The sequence below is a fragment of the Chelonia mydas genome, chromosome 2 (assembly GCF_015237465.2).
Source record: "Chelonia mydas isolate rCheMyd1 chromosome 2, rCheMyd1.pri.v2, whole genome shotgun sequence".
In the NCBI taxonomy this organism is placed as follows: domain Eukaryota; kingdom Metazoa; phylum Chordata; order Testudines; family Cheloniidae; genus Chelonia; species Chelonia mydas.
This window is the reverse complement of record NC_057850.1, coordinates 130537243-130552510: the sequence shown is the minus strand read 5'-3', so window position 1 is coordinate 130552510 and position 15268 is coordinate 130537243. Positions and strand designations below refer to the sequence as shown.

General features: G+C 42.7%; 1 long non-coding RNA gene across 1 annotated transcript; it reads left to right on the top strand.

The window, feature by feature from the left end:
- The first annotated feature begins 2103 nt into the window (after nt 1–2103).
- On the top strand, nt 2104–14389 carry LOC122464579. Its single transcript, XR_006288754.1, has 4 exons — nt 2104–2115; nt 3064–3071; nt 10318–10322; nt 11587–14389. It is a non-coding gene; the product is annotated as an uncharacterized LOC122464579 (long non-coding RNA).
- Nucleotides 14390–15268: the final 879 nt, after the last annotated feature.

Below are 15268 nucleotides of genomic sequence, written 5' to 3'. Positions count from 1 at the left end.
CAGATGTTTTTGAAGCTGGAGGAAGTCTAGGATCATAGAATATCAGGGTTGGAAGGGACCTCAGGAGGTCATCTAGTCCAACCCCCTGCTCAATGCAGGACCAATCCCCAAATTTTGCCCCAGATCCTTAAATGGCCTCCTCAAGGATTGAACTCACAACCCTGGGTTTAGCCGGCCAATGCTCAAACCACTGAGCTATCCCTACATGAAGCTGTATGTACTCCAAATAGAGTGGTAAGCCATGTACAGTAAATATACTGAAACCATGGTATTACAGTGAAATATTTCAAGAGGTAACCCAAAAGTGCAAAATATTATGAGTACCTGAGACTTTAGCATTCATTTTGTATGACTAGTATGCAATTATGTATCATCTTTAGAGCTGCATGGCTTTCTGAGTTTTGCATCTAAACAGATACTTTCATGAATGTTTGCATAAACAAATCTGTGAATTTCTGTTTAGGAAGAAATATATCTGTATGTGTTAAAGTGTTGCTTACATGTGCTAGATATTTTACCATAACTGCAGAAGTCCTTGCCTCCAGAAGTTTATAATCTAATTGATAGCTTTGACAGATTAGTGAGATTATGATCTACTCTGGGATCAGGAGGAGAAAACATTTGTTGTGGAAATAGCTTTTATGAGTAAACCAGGCACTTTTAGGGGTTTTTTTGGAGCGGTAAATAGCTTTTATGCTTTTTATAGGGTTTCTGGCAGATGTGGGTATTTAGAAGCGATCTACGTGCATTGAGGGTCAGGAATCGACTAAGATATTAGAAGGGTATAAAGGGCAGCGTGAAAGAAAGCCCAAAATTGCCTGTGAGTGAGGATACTAAAAAATATTATAGCCAGTGTCTGTGGGAGGAGCGGGGATGCAAAAAGACTAGATCAGGGATGTAGGGTCTTAATTTTAAGGATACTTATGGAATTTAATGTGGAGAAAAATACTCAGTTTGCAAGGCTGGTAGTAAGGAAAAATCATTTACCCAAAAAAAGGAGGAAATTTGGTCGGAAAGTCATTGGTAGACAAATATAGCACTTTTATGATGCTGTAATATGATGACCTGTACTCTAAGTGCCAGATCCTGAACCACTGAACACAATGGTTGTTTTATCACAGACTTTGGAGGGTCACAGACTAGACCCTAAAATACCACCCCCCAAAAAAAAGCTTTTCATTTTTTTTCATGTTTGTTGGTTCCCTCCTCACCATATCAAACACAGAATATTTTTTAAATGGAAAATTAAAGAGTACTCTATTTACTCTCTGATTCAGGTTCTCTTCCATGCTAAACCCTGTTTATTCTGCAACTGAATACATATAATAGATTTGAAGTTCTCTATTTGGTCATCATTATACAGTGACTGTCATAAATATAAAGGGAAGGGTAAACACCTTTAAATCCCTCCTGGCCAGAGAAAAAACCCTTTCACCTGTAAAGGATTAAGAAGCTAAGATAACCTCACTGGCACCTGACCAAAATGACCAATGAGGAGACAAGATACTTTCAAAGCTGGAGTGGGGGGGGGGAGGGGGAACAAAGGGTCCTCTCCGTCTGTGTGATGCTTTTGCCGGGACCAGAGCAGGAATGCAGGTCAGAACTCCTGTAAAGGGTTAATAAGCAATCTAGTTAGATATGTGTTAGATTCTGTTTTGTTTAAATGGCTGATAAAATAAGTTGTGCTGAATGGAATGTATATTCCTGTTTTTGTGTCTTTTTGTAACTTAAGGTTTTGCCTAGAGGGATTCTCTATGTTTTGAATCTGATTACCCTGTAAGGTATTTACCATCCTGATTTTACAGAGGTGATTCTTTTACTTTTTCTTTAATTAAAATTCTTCTTTTAAGAACCTGATTGCTTTTCATTATTCTTAAGATCCAAGGGTTTGGGTCTGTGTTCACCTATGCAAATTGGTGAGGATTTTTATCAAGCCTTCCCCAAGAAAGGAGGTGTCGGGCTTGGGGGGATTTTGAGGGGAAAGACGTTTCCAGATGGGCTCTTTCCCTGTTCTTTGTGTAACACTTTGGTGGTGGCAGCTTTTAACCTAAGCTGGTAATAATACACTTAGGGGGTTTTCATGCAGGTCCCCACATCTGTACCCTCGAGTTCAGAGTGGGGAAGGAACCTTGACAGCGGCCCTACATCCTGCTGCTGACTGTGGCATAACATGTGGACCTGCTTCAGTTTCCCCTTTCAGAGTTCCCTGAAACCGTCCAAACAGCCTGTCTTAACCCAAATGACCTGTGTGGGGTTAATTTATTACAAAAGAACATACTCCCCCTTGCACATAAGTCCCAACACAGAATCCAGGCAATACATCAAACACAACCCTGGCATCCTTCACCATAATCCCTGATCTCCAGCACAGCTCTCTCTGACCCTTTGGCTTCATCTCTTCAGCTCTGCAAGTCAACAGGCATCTCATGCCACTGCCCTCAGCCTTTAACCCTCTCCAGCCATCCTTGGCCTTGTCTCTCTGGCTCAGGAAGGACAGCTGGCTTAACCCCTCCACTGACTTCCTAGATCTCAGTCCTTTCCAACCTCCTGCCACTGGCTTTGGCTTTTGAAAGTAAGCAGGCTAGCCCTCCACTGGTTTCCTGATAATTCCCTCCTCTTTCCAGGGAGCTCTCTGCTCTCTGCAGCTTTCCTCAGAGACCTCCTCCAGTCTCTGTACTCTGGCAGACCTAACTCACCAGGTCTCTCTCTCTCTCTCTCTCTCTCTCTCTCTCTCTCTCTCTCTCTCTCTCTCTCTCTCTCTCTCTCTCACTGAATCCCTCCCCTCAGATTTTCCACAGTCTTTTATCTCCCCAGGTGCTACCCTGCCCTCTTAATTAGCCAAATGGGAGCCCCCCTTTCGGCATAGGAGAACTGGAACTAATTCATTTACAGGGCCAGACACCCTGTGACAGTCACCCTGGCTGAAGCTTTGGCTGGGAGTTTGGCTGAGAGAATTGAAGAGGCTGGCTGGAGAGGGGCCTGGCTGGAGGCTGGGATTGAAGCAGCTGGAGGTCCTCTGGAGATTGGGCTGGGGCTGAGGACAGTCTGGCTGAGGACAGTGAGGGTGTGCTGTAGAAACAGGCTGGGTGGCAAGCAGGCTTGCTGGCTCTGGCTGCCCCCTCTGCCCCATTGAAATGTTGAATGTTGAAACTAACAGATTGGGAGAGGGGAAGAGAAAGTTGGACTATGAAGGAGAAGAAACGGGAATGGTCTCAGATCAGGAAAAATAAAAAAGACTAGAAATATCAGGATTTGAAGAAGAAGGAATGAATACAAATGAAAAACAAAAACAGGATAAAATTCTAATTTAATAGTCATAAGGAGCTATGGGGAAGTAAGTAAACTGACCTAAATCACTAAATGTTTAGAACAATTTATTGATATGCCATAACCTGGTAATATTGAATACATGAGCACCTATTAGATTTAATTCAGTGGATGGATCCTTTTCTGCTTTGGTTGTAAGAATTGCAACAAATAATAATATAGCTAGTAAATGGAGCTGAGAAGAAGACAGAATGGGAAGCAATGTATTTACTGAATACAACAGATGAGGAACTGTCAAAAACACAAAAAGAGTTCCTAGCTGGAATTTTCAGAAAGCTCCCTGGGGCCTTTTCAAGATTAAACATGATGAATATTTGTGCAGTAACTGTACAAATGACAAGCTAGGCAGATTCTATAATGTAATAAAAGAAATTACAGCAGCAGCTGATCTGGCCATCTCCAAAACATCAAATTGCCCTGACTTAGAAATCTGGTTGCCTGGTGGAATGAGGTTTGTAAATTAGCAATCAAGGAAAGAAAGAAATCACACAAGCCAGCAAAACAGACATTGAATAGTAAAAAGGTTTAATGAATTATAAAAGATGCAAGATGGTGGCACAAAGTATTACCAAAAAGGAAGTTGGAGAAACTTCTGTGGGAAATTAAAGATTCAAGGTTTTCAGAAATATATAAGCAAATTCAAAGAATGAATGGAATTCAAAATAAAAGTAAATCTATACCTGGTCTTATTGCAAACAATGAAATTTAGGTCTCCAACTAAGGAAGGGCAGACATTTCAGCATGTAGTTTATAGAGCAAGCTTAGCATTTTACTTAGCACTAAGGCAAGAAACCTACAGGCCTATCCTCTAAGACAGTGGTTTTCAAACTGTGATCCATGGATCTCTGAGGGTCTGCTGACTATGTCTAAGATTTCCAAAGGGGTCCGCACTTCCATTAGAAATTTTGTAGGGGTCCACAAATGAAAAAAAGGTTGAAAACCACTGCTGTATGGCATTAGCTTAAGCACGTAGCATAAGGCTTTGGCACCTGTGAGCCTTAGCATAAGTAAGTGACCCAACAATGAAATAGAGCTATGTGGAACTGGGAACATTGTGCTCGAGGGGGGGGGTTGTACAAAGTGATACCACGTAACTGCAAACTTGGCTTGGCAATGAATAGGTATACATTATAAGTTAAAATCATTATTATACTAATCTATAGGATAAGAACACCCCAACATTATTAGGGTGAGGAAGATATATGTGGATGAAGAAGGATGGACATTTGCATGACTATTCATGGCAATTGTCAGGCCCTATAGTAGGCTAGACCACCATGTAAGGGAGAGATCTGAATCATTAGATTCATTTGGCATGCCAGGGACAGGGTAGATTACCACTTGTCTCTTACCAGCAGATCCGCAAGAAAGAGTGTGAGTATATGTAAGGAATGGTACAAAATATCAATTTAATTTTATATAATTGCTATTTTTGTGTGCTTTGGAGCATTTGTGTCTTTACTAATTGTGCAAACAACATTTCTTAAAGTTTTGCTTTGCCTTTGGTATGAGTAACATCATTGTGCACATCACGGTTCCCAGCCAAACACTGATCTTGATAACCTTAATGCAGTTTTCCCTGATTCTGGAACTAGAACCCTGCAATCCCCAGCTTTTCAAATTAGTCATTAATTGAAAATCAATAATAGAATCAGTAACCACTTAAAGAATTGGGGAACAAGCAAAAAAATTCCAAAAGATCAGGAGTGATTTGAATCAACCCAATGAGTTTTGTGACAAAAAATAGGAGGTTTATTGAGGAGGTTTATTGCTGTGGAAGTAGATAAAGGGAATTTGGCCTCTATATTGAGCAGAAGTCAGGCTAACTCTAGCTTTAATAACGCGAGATTTGTAGAAGCGGGGATAGTGCGAAGCGAGTGGAAAACAACTGTGAAAGAGGCTATTGTGACCTTGTATTAGATAAGAATAGAATGCAGACTATAACAGAAATGGTAAGAAAAATAAGATATCATGAAGGAATAAGTATGAACAATATGCAGTTGTGGCGTATTATTGTCTGTAATAAAGGTATAAATACTTGCTCTAATTGTTTATCTGGCAGAGACCTGCCTGGGTGAGGGGAAACCTAGAGTCCTAGTGCATTCTCTCCCTCTGTGCAATTGCTTGAGGTAATAAAGTGTGTCTGATTTGCTGCACCCAACCAGAGAGTGAGAACTGTGTTTTTCTCTGACGATTTTGGGGGCTCGTCTGGGATGGCAACACCAGCAGAGACAACGGCAGCTGCTGTGGACCGTTCCCCTTCGAACCCCATGGTGCCACAATAGAGGTAAAAGGCCTTTTGAAATCTCTGTTGGGGTATTGGAGGAGGACTGTCCGTGAGGCCGTCTGTCCCTTTTGGGCTTACGCCATCCGAACTTACTGATTGTGCAGCAAGATCAAATACAGAGCGGTGTTGAGGAACTGTTTTGCCTCCCCCAATAAGGTTAATGTACTGGTACTGAGGGGTTGTTACTGCTTCACATAAGGGAAAGGTTGTATTAAGTCCGGACATAAGGTAAAGATGCATTGTGGTACGCAGGAATAGAGGCCTTGGGGTGTGTGTGTGTGTGTGTGTGTGTGTGTGTGTGTGAATCAGTGTGAATGAGGGTCACCGGAAGATGCCCAGAGCATCCTGCAAAGCCAAAAGGCTCATGACCAGGGCTGTCTCTAACGCAAGCCCGGTGGACTGCACCTCAGTGGATCAGTAAAAGACCCTGACTAGTGGGGCTGTCTCTGCATGACATAGCCCGGCGAGCAGCCTGCCTGCGTCTAGGGTTGTGTGCCTCTATCCATCTTGTCCCCTTCTCCCACGCTTATGAGCCACTGACTGGTCTGACCATCTCACTGGAAGCAATCAGAGTAAGCGGCGCCATCTCTCTGAGACTAGCTGACATTCTTTGCTGAAGGGAGGTGTAGGAAGGTCGTGGACATCCTCGATAAATCTTTCCTGTGTGAGTGAGTCGAGCGGAAGAGATATTTTTAGCTTATTAGCTCCCTGCTGTGTGTCTAGAAAATGGGTGGGGGACAGTCTAAACATTCCCCCGGACCCCCTAAGGGAACCCAAGCATATCACATGTACGTACATTATGGTTCTAGGACCTGCAGGTATTTGGAAAGTTGGAATCTTTACACGCGTGATAATCCATCTAAACAATTCAAGGTACCTTCGATTTAGATAAACTTATATATCTCAGAGGAACCCTAACATTACCAAAAGTCTCTCATACACAATGGGAGCAATTTGTCTATTGGTGGGAGGAAGCGACAAAGAGACTCCACGAGTCTCGAGTGCGGAGTCTAAAGGACTCCCAGGAAAAATTAAAAACTCAATTACAGGACTTAAAACTTAAATGCAAAGCATCCGGATGTCTCCCTGCTAAAAAATTCCCTCTGCTCCTTTCTATCCCCAATTAGTCAAGATCGAGAGCAGGGGAGAAGCTGCTGAGGACATTGTGGATTTTTTCAGCAATGTACCACGGCAGCAGCCCTTGCCTCTCCCTCCTCATGTTTTGCAGGCTGTGCCTGCTAATGAGTTCCACGCTGCAGCATCAGTTTCACCACAGCATGTATCGACTTCACAGATTGTTCTTTCTTTTCCTGGGGGAGGACTTTCCTTTTGACCCCAGAGAGGGGACTCTGATTCTTCCAGTAGCTTGCCTGATCCTAGCTCCCCCGACCCTGTCCCTTCTGATGGAGTTGCTCGTTATCTGACTAGGATCCAGGTATCAGCGCTCCAGGCTCCCTTAAGGGAATTGCCTGGTGCTGGAGGGCATTTGGTTATAGTTCATGCCCCGTGGACACCAGGGACCTTAGAAACTTGGTAAAAGAATTTCCTAATGTCAGAGAGGAGCCAGAAAAGTTTAGAGAAGAGCTCCGGACAGTGATTCAGTGTTATAATCCATCATGGGCGGATGTTAATCAGCTCCTGCGAGTAGTTATGCCAGCCGAAGTTCGACAACGGCTTTCCAGGCAGGCCGATTGGCCCGATGCTGACCCTGGAATTGAACGTGATTTAAGAGACGCTAGAAACCATCTTTTGAACTCCATTGCGGAGGTTTGTCCTAAGAAAACTGATTGGACAAAGATTAATAACTGTAAACAGAACAAAAGAGAACCCTCTGCTGATTATCTAGACAGACTGACTAAGGTATTTGAACAACACTCGGGAATTGCCCAGCCAGCTGAAAATGCCAGAGAGGCAGTAGGGGCTGCCTTTGTTCAGGTACTTTTGCCTAAGGTCTAGCAGCAATTAAGGACTATCTGCATTGGTTGGTAGACTAAATCCCTTTCTGAATTGGTGACAGTTGCCAACCTTTGTACAGCTTGCATAGAGCAGAAGAAGGAAAGTACTGAAATAAAACTTTTGGCTTTGCAGTTGCAAACTTATCAATATAGAAGCCATGGGGCACGAAGGGAAGGGCGAGGACGAGGCTGGGGGAGAGGGAGAGGTCCCTCATATCTTGCCCAGATAGGAAATACTGCATGCCACTTTTGTGGCCAAGAGGGACACTGGAGAAACGAATGCCCAAACCAACCATCTCAGAATCTTCCACCCCCTTTCCCAAATCCTGAAGCACTGGCCTTTCCCCCACCAAACAGTTCTTATTAGGACAGCCTGAGGGAACGTAACTGCATCATGAATCCTTTAATTCCTATTAATCAAGAAGGCCCATATGTAAATTGTAAAATTGCAGGACAATCTGTTGCTTGTCTTGTGGATGCTGGAGGTAGCAGATCAGCCTTAAGATACTTAGAATTTCCCTCTGTTCCTTTGTCATCTTCATCTATTAATGCCATTGGCATTTCAAACCAGCCTGTTCCACATCCTGTTACAAAACCCCTTTCTATTTTCCTGGGGCCCCTTTCTGACCAACACACATTCTTACTTAGCCCCTCCTCTCCTGTGAATTTGCTGGGAAGGGATATTTTATGCAAATTAGGCTGTCCTATTTGCTGCACACCAGATGGCGTATTCTTACAAGTTCCTAATGAGAATACCAATCTGGTGTTGGCCACACTTCATACAGCAGAGCCAACTAAATTACAGATAGCTCTCAGCCCTGATCTTGGTTTTTTGCTATCACAAGTTCCCCTATCTCTTTGGTCTCAACATGAAAATGAAGTGGGACAAATTTGAACAGCCGAACCAGTTAAGATTCTTGTTGACCCTTCTAAACCACTGCCAAAGGTTCCACAATACCCACTGCCTCCTGAAGCAGAGGAAGGAAGAGCCCCAGTAATGGATTTCTTTATTACAGCAGGGTATTATTATTCCCACTACTAGTTTTTGTAATACACCTATCTTTTCTGTCAAGAAGCCAGGAAAGAATACCTGTTGCTTTGTTCACGATCTCTGCACGGTTAATGCTGTTGTTTTGCCCTCTTTTTGTGTGGTTCCAAATCCAGCCACAATCCTTTCTTGTATTTCCCCTTCAGCCACGTACTTTACTGTTGTGGATCTTTGCTCATCTTTTTTTCCTTTCCCATTCACCCTAATAGTTAATATTTGTTTGCCTTTACCTATAAAGGATGTCAGTATACCTGGACCCGCCTACCTCAAGGGTATATCGAGTCTCCATCCCTGTTTTCCCAGATCTTAAAGAAGGATCTGGATGATATGATCTTTCCAGGCAAATCTGTGCTTATACAATATGTAGATGATTTTTTGTTGGCTTCCCCTTCCTTTGAATCCTGTAAAGTTAATACTTTGGTTCTTTTGACTGCTCTAGCTGCTAAGGGTCACAAGGCAACTTAGGACAAACTCCAGCTGTGTCAATCTAGAGTTCATTGTCTTGATCATGATGTTTCACCTGACACTCGCCATTTATCAGATTCTCGTATTTCAGCCATTTTAAATGTGTCTAGGGCTGGTACTATTTCTCAAATGCGAACTTTTCTTGGCGTGACTGGGTACTGTAGACAGTGGATTTTGGGTTAGGCAACAATGATTAAGCCTTTGCAGGATCTGACTAAGTCAGGCACTCCTGAGCCACTTGGTCCCCATAGGCTGAACAAGCCTTTGTAGCTATTAAGAAGGCACTTTCTAGTGCACCGGCCTTGGGGCTTCCTGATTATGCTAAACCATTCATTCTTTTCTGTCATGAGCATAATGGGTTTGCTTTGGCTGTACTTACGCAAAACCACGGAGATAAACATCATCCAATTGCTTATTACAGTACTGCCCCAGATGCGGTGGCAGCTGGGTTTCCTCCCTGTTCAATTATCTGAGTCTATAGTTTTAAGATCACCCTTGACTGTCGCTGTACCTCATGCCGTGGCAGCACTTCTGTTAAAATCTAAGACACAGCATCTGTCCACTTCTCATCTCACAAAATATGAGCTTGTGTTGCTGTCTTCGTCTCATATTACCTTGGCTTACTGCCCCATTCTAAATCCTGCCTCCCTGTTGCCCGGGCCGAAGGATGGGGAGTCACATGATTGTGTGTCTGTGGTGTCTGTGCTGACCCGTCCAAGGGATGATTTAATGGACATACCTTTGCAAAATCCTGATCTTATTTACTTTGTGCATGGCTCATGCTTGCAAGATTCCAAGGGCAAATTGGTTGCTGGTTATGCTGTGTGCTTTTCATATGCTGTTATCGAAAGTGCTTTCCTTCCTTCTGTGTTTTTAGCCCAGGTGGCTGAGCTCATAGCCTTGACTCGAGCCTGCATTTTGGCTTAGGATCAAGCAGTTACTATCTATACAGATTCTCGCTGTGCCTTTGGAGTGGTACATGATTAGGGTTGCTTTGGAAGTACAGGGGTTTTCTTACATCCACTGTTTCTCCTATCAAGAATAGTTTGTATGTATCTGCTCTTTTGGATGCCCTTTTATTGCCCGAAGCTATTGCTGTTGTTAGATGTAGAGCTCACCAAACTCCTCATGATGAAGTTACACATGGAAACGCTTTGGCTGATTCTACAGCCAAAACTGCGGCCCTTTCTGCCCCTCAGGCCCTTTCTGCATACACTTGTGCCTTAATCGAGCAGCCTCCGTTAGCTGCCCTTGAAGATCTTGCCAAGATCCAGGAAGTAGTGCCAGAAGCCGAGAAATGTTCTTGGAGTGCTGCTGGATGCATTTTACACACTGATCACCTTTGGCGTTCTCCAGATGGCCGCCTGGTGGCACCTAAGATGCTTTTCCCCTATTTTGCTCGTGTATACCACAGAATGGTGCACGTAAGCAAAGGGGGAATGGTTGCTGTAGATAAACGAGACTGGTATGCACTGGACTTCTCCTCTGTGGCCCAGCATTACTGCCAACAATGTGCGATTTGTCAACAACACAACTTTGGTAAAGCTGTTAAAGTTAGGCAGGCAGCCCATCCCCCTCCCTGGGGATCTTCTGTAAATATTCAGATTGATTTTATTCAAATGTCTAAATGCTGTAATTATGAATATGTGTTAGTTTTAGTTGATGTATTCTCAAATTGGATTGAGGTTTTTCCCTGTAGAAAAGCAGATGCCAAGACTGTTTTGAAGCTTCTGCTTAAGGATTTCGTATCACGATTTGGCATCCCTATGAGTATCAACAGTGATCATGGAACTGGACAGATTGTAAAGGAGTTATGTGTAGCCTTACAGATTCAGCACAACCTCCACTGCCCCCAGCATCCGCAGTCTGAATGGGATTTTGAAAAATAAACTGGCCAAGTTCTGTGCTGAGACCAACTTAAAGTGGCCAGATGCCCTCCCACTGGCATAAATGAGTATGAGGGCCACTCCCAATCGAAAGACTGGACTTAGCCCTCATGAGATTCTGACTGGGTGCCCGATGCGACTACCGGCTGCGCCCCTGCTGACCCTTCCCCAGATGGACATTCATTTAATGGACGACATAATGCTTAATTATTGTCAAGCACTAATGAAATGTGTTAAGTCCTTTTATACACAGGTGAAAGAAGCCCTACCCCGAAGGATCCTGAGTGACCCTGCCACTCGCTGGAACCAGGAGACTGGGTCTACATAAAGGTCCATCAGTGAAAGACCGCCCTGGCCCCACGCTGGAAAGGTCCTTACCAAGTCCTGCTAACCACCTACACCGCTGTGAAGTGCCAAGGACTGATTACCTGGACCCATGCTTCTCACTGCAAAAAGGCCCCTCCACCTCGGGATGATTTCCCGACTGATGATCGGTCTATCTCTTCTCCTGATGCTGCTATTCCATCTGGACAGCAGGAGAAAAGGACAAGGTGAAGTGATAGTAATCTCTCCCTTGTCCACTGACAGACCTACTGTGTCTTTGAATTTTGCTAGAAGAATCAAAGCATTTTAGGGTGATGTGCTGGTAACCTCTCCCCTGTATAATGCAAAACCACTACTGTTCCAAGAGAGAAGAAGGAACACCCGCTCTGCTGAAACCACCAAGATCCAAGGATTCCTGACTACAAAAGACATGGAGAATTGGCCTTGGTGGCAAAGACGGAGCATTGTACATTCGCAGGGAGGGAGTTGCGGGATGTATTCTTGGGAATGTGGAGTGAAGTGGTGGAGTGGGTTTATTCCAGGGGTTGGAATCTGTGCTTATGGGCAAGTACCATCAGAATGCATGGCCCTCCCTAATTGGCTTCCGGATGATAAATACCAAAAATGCTTTACTACCACGAACATTACTCCCACCATCCCCTCCACCTTTGCCACCACTCCTGTAAGTTACCCAAATACAAATGATATTGTATATTTTAATGAAACCTATTGGCCAAGACCTTCACATCTGAGTGACTTATTGAAATTTTGTTTAGAAAATCTATTTTTTAAAGTTCAGAATAATTCATATGAGAGAACAATTGAATGGAAAATGAATGGATCAGTGGAAATAGAAATATATGATATCACTACAGATGAACCCCGAGAATCAGAATTTAAGATTAGAGGGTTCTATAGCGATGTAGATTTGATGGTCGTTCCTGGAGTCTGTAAATTGTTAGATGAAAGAGGCCCTTATTGTTATTTGGTCTCCCAATTAGTGAATAACCAAACATATACCCAAAGAGTTTGTTCTGTCACTGGAAATTTTACCTGTACTGAAATTATTCCAGTAACTCATAATTTAACCTGTACCATATTGCAATATACCCCCTCATATGCCATTAATGCTAATGCCTCTCGGAAGTATATGAAAGTGTTTAGCCAACAGATGTGGTATAGTGCTGTACCAGAAAGAGATGTAGTAGGATACTGATGGACTGTGATTAATGCTACATTAGAGACTATAAAATTCACACTGCCCTTGTCCAGTTTTCAGATTACCTCTACATATCCAAATTGCTCAAGAGGGGCTGCCATTAGGTTAACACAAAAAGGGCCTGGGTATCCTCTAGAAAGAAGAGGGACTTAGCTGGATCCCTATGGGATGGGGCCAATAGTGAGCAGCAATTTGGAATATTTATAAAACCAAGAACATGAAGAGAAATTAGGACAATTGGAAAAAGCCACTGGCCTTATAACTGGAGCACAACTAACCCAGGTTCAGGCTGGAGTGGATGAATTACGTGTTATCTCCGCCCTTAGTTCGATGACCCAGAAGCTGTTAACAGAGATGGTACTGAATATCACTGAGGCTGGGAAGGCATTGCAGTGGGATCTGGCTTGCTCAGAAATCCAGGATTTCCATTCGGAATGATCTAAAGCATCAGGCCTGGCCTACTGCCCTTACAGACACTTCAGGAGTATCATCTGAGCTGTGGCCATGGAGACACACTTGGAGATTTTCTGTGTGGAGGTGCAAACATTCACAGCAAACATTCACAGTGTTCCTTCCAAGCATACAGACCGGTTGGAGGGATGTGGGCTCCCACATACCATATCCTTCCGGGTCCGTGGGGAGGATGCATGTGGGACTGGGTAATTCACTGAGACATTTGGGAACTTTGACTACCGGGTATGCCTAATCGATTTTTAGTCAGTGCTCCCAGAATAACACCCGACATTTGGATAGGGAAAGGGAGTCAATGGACATTCTGGCCGTTGGAACCCCCACAGCTTCAGTGTGTACGGAAACTGAAGCTCGGGGAAGTTGTCACTGTTCATGACAATGTTTGTTGGGAGGGTATGGAACAAGGAACTACACTGACAGGACACCTACTCTTCTAAGCTAATGATAGCTGTGTTCATGTTGAAGCCACCATGTTACAAGATATTCATTTTTATCTCACCACTGCTGCAGGCAACCATATTATTTACTGGCCTACAGATAGAATCTTTCAATCAGCCCTTAGGTTTCAGATACCCTTTAACTGGACTACCCTAATACCTGATCGATTCCAAAATTTACTTTCACTCCTACCAGAGATTCAGAAAATTTCTGAGTTACAAGGGCAACTTCATATGCTTCAAAATATATATCAAGTTGAAAAGTATACCGCTTATAGAATGTCTACCTTATGTACTAAGTATGATGTATTGTGTTTTGTGACTAAAATTGTGCAACAACCCCATTATAGTATTATTGTGGGCATGTTATTGCTTGTATTGTTGTTATTTAGTTTAGGGTTGTGTTATTGTTGTTGTAAAGGACGTAATAATACTTTTCATGTCCATACTAACCATGCATTATCATTGTATCCAATTAAAACCCCTAAAGTTGAAGTATTTGATGCTGAGTTTGAAATACAAAATTTAATGAGAATGGAAGTTTAAAAATTGATAGGTGTGCTGGAAACACAAAAGGGGGAGTATGGAAGTAGATAAAGGGAATTTGGACACAGGCCTCTATATTGAGCAGGAGTCAGGCTAACTCTAGCTTTAATAACGTGAGATTTGTAGAAGCGGGGATAGTGCGAATCGAGTGGAAAACAACGGTGAAAGAAGCTATTGTGACCTTGTATTAGATAAGAATAGAATGCAGACTATAACAGAAATGGTAAGAAAAATAAGATATCATGAAGGAATAGGTATGAACAATATGCAGTTGTGGCGTATTATTGTCTGTAATAAAGGTATAAATACTTGCTCTAATTGTTTATCTGGCAGAGACCTGCCTAGGTGAGGGGAAACCTAGTGTCCTAGTGCATTCTCTCCCTCTGTGCAATTGCTTGAAGTAATAAAGTGTATCTGATTTGCTGCACCCAACCAGAGAGTGAGAACTGTGTTTTTCTTCGACACTGCAAACTATTAAATGGCTAGAGAAAATATACTGATGATGTGCCAACCAAAGTTTTAGTATGCAGGAGCTTATTGCAGCCATTAGAAGAAGAAAAAATAGAGGTCCAGGTAAAGATAATAGAAGTAACAAAAGGCTGTGAGTATAAAGAGTCTATTGCAGTTATATAATGATAGTGGGAAAAATGTCTGTGGCCAATAGAATGGAAACAAGCCTTGGTGATACCAATTAGGAAACCAGGCAAGGTAGGTACGAGACCTGATGCTCACAAGCCTACTGTCTTTACATCCTATGTGAGGAAAATCATGGAAAATGATAAATGTAAGACTAGTGGAATAGTTGGAGAAAAATATTGTAATTGAGGTAAAAAGTGGTTTTAGAAAAGGAAGATGCACAGTTCACCATATAGTGAGAATAGAAATGGAGGTACAAAAAAGCATAAGGACTCAGAACTTTATGATAATAGTCTTCCTGAACATTGAAAAAGGATATGACATCCTATTCAGGGAAGGCCTTCTATATAAACTAGCCGAAATTGGAATAAAAATGAGAAGGCTGAGGGACTTTTTAAGTGACAGAACTATATAAGTCAAAGTGGGAACAACTTTATCAAAAATGTACAGACTAACAAATGGAATTCCATAAGGGAATTCCATAAGGGAGTATTATCATCCCTACTTTGTTTCCCATTATGATAGATGACTTCGGAGAAAGTGTACAGCTGAGAATAGGTGTTTCCGTTTTCTTAGACGACTGTACTATATGGACTAAGCATAAGAGATTTAAAGTACCTGTGGAAACAGCACTCCAGAGACTTTCCACGTGGGAAAATGATTGGGG